Source organism: Megalobrama amblycephala, linkage group LG17 (genome assembly GCF_018812025.1).
Source record: "Megalobrama amblycephala isolate DHTTF-2021 linkage group LG17, ASM1881202v1, whole genome shotgun sequence".
Classification (NCBI taxonomy): Eukaryota; Metazoa; Chordata; class Actinopteri; order Cypriniformes; family Xenocyprididae; genus Megalobrama; species Megalobrama amblycephala.
In genome coordinates this window covers 216,498-222,497 of record NC_063060.1, presented here as the reverse complement: position 1 = coordinate 222,497, position 6,000 = coordinate 216,498, and positions in this window count along the sequence as shown.

The following is a 6,000-nucleotide window of genomic DNA, read 5'->3' as shown; positions in this document are numbered from 1 at the left end:
CTCCAGAAGTGCAAGGTCTCAGGATCTCAGAGACTTAGGTTAGCTAAAGAATCCTAAAAAATGACCCGCACTTGATAAGAATCACAAGCTGAAGTGTTATAAAATACATGAAGACTGGGTTTTTATAGGCTTTATAGACAGACAGCTTGAGAGTGACTCCTGAAGGACCAGCACCACATCCTCTTTTACCACTGTTTGAAGAATTCATCTTCCAGAATCTGGCAGTAAGGTGTTTGAGTTCACTTTTAGTCCATCTCTTATCCTGAAATGTCTGTCTTGCAGAGATGGACTAAAAATTATCTTCCAAAACTTACTGCCAGATTCTGGATAAATTCTTCAAACAGTGGTACAAGAGGATGTGGTGCTGGTCCTTCAGGAGTCACTCTCAAGCTGTCTGTCTATAAGGCCTATAAAAACCCAGTCTTCATGTATTTTATAACACTTCAGCTTGTGATTCTTATCAAGTGCGGGTCATTTTTTAGGATTCTTTAGCTAACCTAAGTCTCTGAGATCCTAACACCTTGCACTTCTGGAGACTCCAGGTAGGTTGCAGTTCTGGAAAATGGTGGCGCTGGAGACTAAAGGGTTCCTGATGGTTTCACACATAATTCTTAATTATTTTGCAGTTAACGTGTCTTTTCTTTTCCACCTGTTTTTGTCTGACCCCGCTGACCCAATGAGCATTTTGCTGTCCCTTGGTCATGCTTTAACTTTGCAATTTCTAGTATTGCATTAGTATTGCGTCCTTCTCATGAGTATTTAATAATTTTTGACTTTTCAGTCTGAGTTAAATCTCTTTTTTGGCTCATTTTGCCTGTAAAAGAAAACTTGCCTAATAATTCTGCACACCTGAATATAAGGCATTTTTCATTTCCAGCCTTCATGAACAATTATATATCACTTATAAATGATTAAAAACAATATTAATAGTAGTTATTAAGATTGATGTGGATTGGAATTGGTAAAATGTGCTTGGAAAAAAAAATATGATCAGAAAATCAACTTGCCTAATAATTCTGCACTCCCTGTACAGTGATTCCTCTATCACTGTTCCATATATGCAGAATATCTGTGTAGGGCACTAGCTACCAATGGGACACCATCCCACCCTCTGTGGGCACCATCAACACCACACACCCTCAGAAAGAGATTTCAACAGAGGCCAAACGAAGTTCATCATAGAGGACTCATTCGACCAGCAGCTGCCCTGAGCAATTCTGTTACTCTCTTCTTCTTTATAAAGGAAGGACTCATTCACTTCTGTTTCCAAGAACGCACACATTCAACACTCAGAGTGGATCACATGTGCGCATTCTACTATTACTGCAGTAAAGGAAACTGGATTATAAAAACTATGGATTTCATATTTTCTTCATAATGCCATCAACTGTTTGACAGTCATTGTGCTTTAAATTGACTATATGTTCATGTTGGATAGAAAACTAGTGTTTTGACAGAATGACTCGATTTAGGTCAGGTTTGCTGTGTATATATATATATATATATAAAGTTAACTTTTCGGTGCATACAAGCCAAGTCAGAAAGTCAGCTGTATTTCTAAAGCGCTTTATACAATATAGATCGTTTCACAGCAGCTTCACAATAGTAACTAATTCAGATTCTGCTGTAAAGCAGCTCTAATAAATACAGTCATTATTGAGCTCAAGTCAGTTCAGTGTTGATTCAGTTCAGTTCAATAACTGTGAAATTCATCAGTTGTGCACACATACTGTACATTCAGTGTATTTGTGCATGTGCACGTGTGAGCGCTACACTGAACAAGCAAAAGACACAAGATAGTGTTTTACATTTTCACATCTGTGTGTAGTTTGCCGTGTGTGGCTAATCATTTTATGTTTGTGTGTAAAGTTAGTGCGCAAAAATACCACTTTCAGAAGAAGTGTTTGCTTTTGAAAGATATGTGATGTGTTGTGTATTGTGTAGTTTTGTGTGTAGAGGTTAGAGAAATTAAGCCATAGTTTCAAATACTGTAAGCAAAAAAACAAAAACAAAGTATAATTATATAGAGTGTTCTGTAATCTGATGGATTCCCATCTCTCACATTCATCTGATCTCTGCTTCCTTCCTCTTTATCAATGTACCACACACCGTAAAACATGACATTTGGAAATTACAAATAAAACTGCAAGATTGCTTTCAGTGCAAGACAGTAAAACTATGATTACATATTATTATATAGAAACAAAAGGTTCTGAATGTTTCTTGCTTCTTTTCTCATTTTCATTTAGTATATATAAACATGTTTTTAAAAAACTAATAAAAGTGAAAAGAATACAACAAAATTACTAAAAAATAAAATAAAAATGGAAAATATAAAAATAAATAGAAAATATTAAATGAAAAAATATATAAAAATAAATAGAAAATATTAAATGAAAATGTAAATATAAATTCAAAATATTAATAAAAACTATAATAGTATATTGGTAATTCTTGCAGGATGAATCCTTCACAATAAGAACATGAATTTTATGTCAAATTGATTATACACCATTTTTTCAGTGTAGTAAAGCAAAATAATTCTGAAAGCTTCTTGCATGATTTGAAACAGATTCTATATTCATTCATTTTTCTTTTACACTGCTGTGGCGATTTGGCTGAAATGATGGTATCGTTCTGAGGTGTTTGATACTTTAGAGATGCTTTAGTTCAACATCTCAGCCTCTGTGGTGCCTCGTTATCAGCACTTTCTCTCTCTCTCTCTCTCTCTCTCTCTCTCTCTCTCTCTCTCTCTCTCTCTCTCTCTCGGGTACAAAGGAACGTATTGTTTGAAACACTGACCAACGGGACAAAACAGACCACTGACAAACATATCTTTGTGTGTATGTGTGTGTGTGTGTGTGTGTGTGTGTGTGTGTGTGTGTGTGTGTGTGTGTGTGTGTGTGTGTGAGGACACAATAGCAGCTCATTAGTATTCCAAAGTGGATAACGATCCCCCCTCCGCAAATCTCCAAGCCAGAGTCTCACTTTACAAATTCTCACTTTCTTACTTTCACATTTTTACATGCACAGACAAACTCAGCACCAGCTGTCCTGGACTATTTTAGTAAGTCTTCACACAGATTTTACACTGCAAAAACTCTGTTCTTCCTCAGTGTTTCTGTCTTGTTTTCCAGCACAAATATCTAAACATTCTTAAATCAAGATGCATTTACTGGAGAAGAGAAATGACTGAAGATATTAAGACAAAAATGTGTCAAAATGAAGTGAGTTTGTGCTTAAAACAAGAACAAATATCTGTTTTCTAAACTTGTTTTCTCTTTGAATTTACTTTATTTTTCTGACTCCATTGGCAGATATTTGTTGTTGTTTTTAACACAAACTCACTTCATTTTGACACATTTTTGTCTTAATATCTTCAGTCATTTCTCTTCTCCAGTAAATGCATCTTGATTTAAGAGTGTTTAGATATTTGTGCTGGAAAACAAGACAGAAACAGTTTTTGCACTGTAATGTTTTCCTAACCTTGATCCTTCCTCATCTGATAGATCATTGCTCTAGCAACATTAGGTTTATGAGTTTGTTTCCCAGAACATGATAAAATGATACAAAGTTGGATAAAAGCATCTGCCAAACGCTTTAACGGGAACAACTACTGTAACTCCTAACGGACATTGATGTCTTTGTATTATTGCTTGATAAAACTGTTACAAACTTTTGCAAAGATGCATCCACTTCATATAATGCCAGATAAAATATTCCAGTGTTGGGACACAACACAGCGGTGTTGAGGTGAAGAGACGTGAGCGCAGCACCTGTCGTTCAGAAGTCTCATCACACCAAACATGTTTATTCACAGGAGCTTGATCAAAACCTGTTCAGAAAGTCCAGTGTGAATGAATGCGTGTGAAATTCTGCGTCTTACCTTGTCATGGAAGGGCTGCGGTCTGTTAACACACGCTCAGGTGTTCAGCTTTAATCGAGATTCTGCATTCACATCTGATCTCAGCTACATGTTGATGTTCTGCATGAAATTAAACTAATGTTAACTTTACTAAACAGAAGCTCTTTTGAGGACTGAATCTCAGTGCACCTCTCGCTTTTATAAACTGGCCTCTTTCTCTCGCTCTCTCTCTCTCTCTCTGCATTCATCAACCTCTTTGTCCTGCTAAATCTAGAACTATTAGGATTTTGCTCTGTTATTATTTTATAATTATTACAAGTATGCATGAATATTTATGAGCTCATATGAATCTACATTGAATGTGTAAAAAATTAAAATATTTTAAATGAATCATTAAATTGAACTAGAGATAAAAAGGTTAAATTAAGATTAAAATTGTTTGCAAAACATAAAAGAAACAGTAAAATCACTTAAGACACACTTTACATTACACATATATTTTTTAAACAAAAATCTTGATGTTTATAAAAACTGTTAATATACATTATGCATTAATAACCCAATTATATAAGAAACGATGGGTGATATTTATATATTAAACAATTAACATATTCTGTAATTAATATTTGGATGACTTGAGTGGAACATTTGAATAAGAAAAACTTTTGAACATTTTAACATTCAGTCAGTTTATATCTTTTTTCTTTTATTTTTTATTCATTTGGAAAGAAGTCATAGAAACCACAAAATTATTTTTTGTTTTTTTCACAGGTGAAAACATTTTCTTTATTTCAGCCTAAACAGCGCATATAAATCTATTAATATTAATGAACTACTGCTAGCTGTGATGCTTTAGTGCTGCTGAATTAAAGGGCTTTTCTTTCTTCATCTAGGGGTTTTTGTTCTGATTCGGGCACTTTGCACAAACTTATTGATGTTGGTAGTTTGTGAAGCGCTGGAACAGAACATCTTGAGAACACCAGCAGACAAAGGAGGCCTTGAGAGGAATAAGAACTCAGAGAGTGACCAGGCGTTTCTTTAATGAGAGAAACACTGGAGTGAGTGAGTGATTGAAGGAGTGAAAGAGTAAAAGAGTGAGTGAATGAAAATTTGTGAAGAGTGTGTGAAGAAATTTGCTGAGCCCTAATAAGCCTAAATCTAAGTCATATGCTCAGTTGGTGGACTTGTTAAAGAACTATTTCATCCCAAAGCCAAGCGAGATAGTTCAGTGTTTCAAGTTTGATTCACTCTTCAGGAGGCGGGATGAGACAATAAATCCCTGTTGAAAAAACAGCATATGCAGGTTAGGTATATTTTGAAGCAGGGAAGCTGGTTAGAGTTTATGCTGGTCCTTATCTGGAGCTAGTTGCTCAGGACCAGATCAAACCAGCTTCCATGCTTCAAATCATACCTAACCTGCATATGGTTTTTCAACAGTAGCTGAGCTGCGCAAACTCACGCAGGATTGTAATTATGGTGAAACGCAGCAACAGACGCTGAGACAGACTGGTTTGTGAAGTTAATGATGAACGAATCCAAAGGAGGTTGTTATCGGAGCAAAATCTGACCTTTGACATTGCACTGAAAATAGTACTTTCCTTGGAAGCAGAGTGAGCCGTGAAAAAGAAATGCAAACCAGTGTAGCAAGTAAGTCATGTTACAGATGCAAGGGAACAAATCACATTACACCTGCACTGCAGATTTAAAACAGAGAAATGTCACGCATGTGGTAAAACTGGTCACATATCACACGTTTGCAGAAATAAAAGTAAAACAGCCTGTAGAGGGAGAGAAAGAGACATCAGAGGAAAGTGACAGTGATGATTCTGCTGAAACATTCAGACTGGGTTGCATTCAGGAATATATAGGGAAAGTTAACAGTGAAAATCCACAAAGTGAAACTAGAAATAGACCCTGGATGTAGTCTTACCATCTGAAATGAGGAGACATTCAAAGAATTGAGAAAAAGTGAAAAACACAAAACTAAGAAAATTGGAAACTTATTCAACCGATCAAAGTGAGAGGCTCTTGCCAGGTTGCAGTGGAGTACCAAGAGCGAAAGAAAACGCTCCCTGTTGTTGTAGTGGCTGGCAATGATCCAAACCTGCGGGGAAGAGGCTGGTTAGCAGAATTAA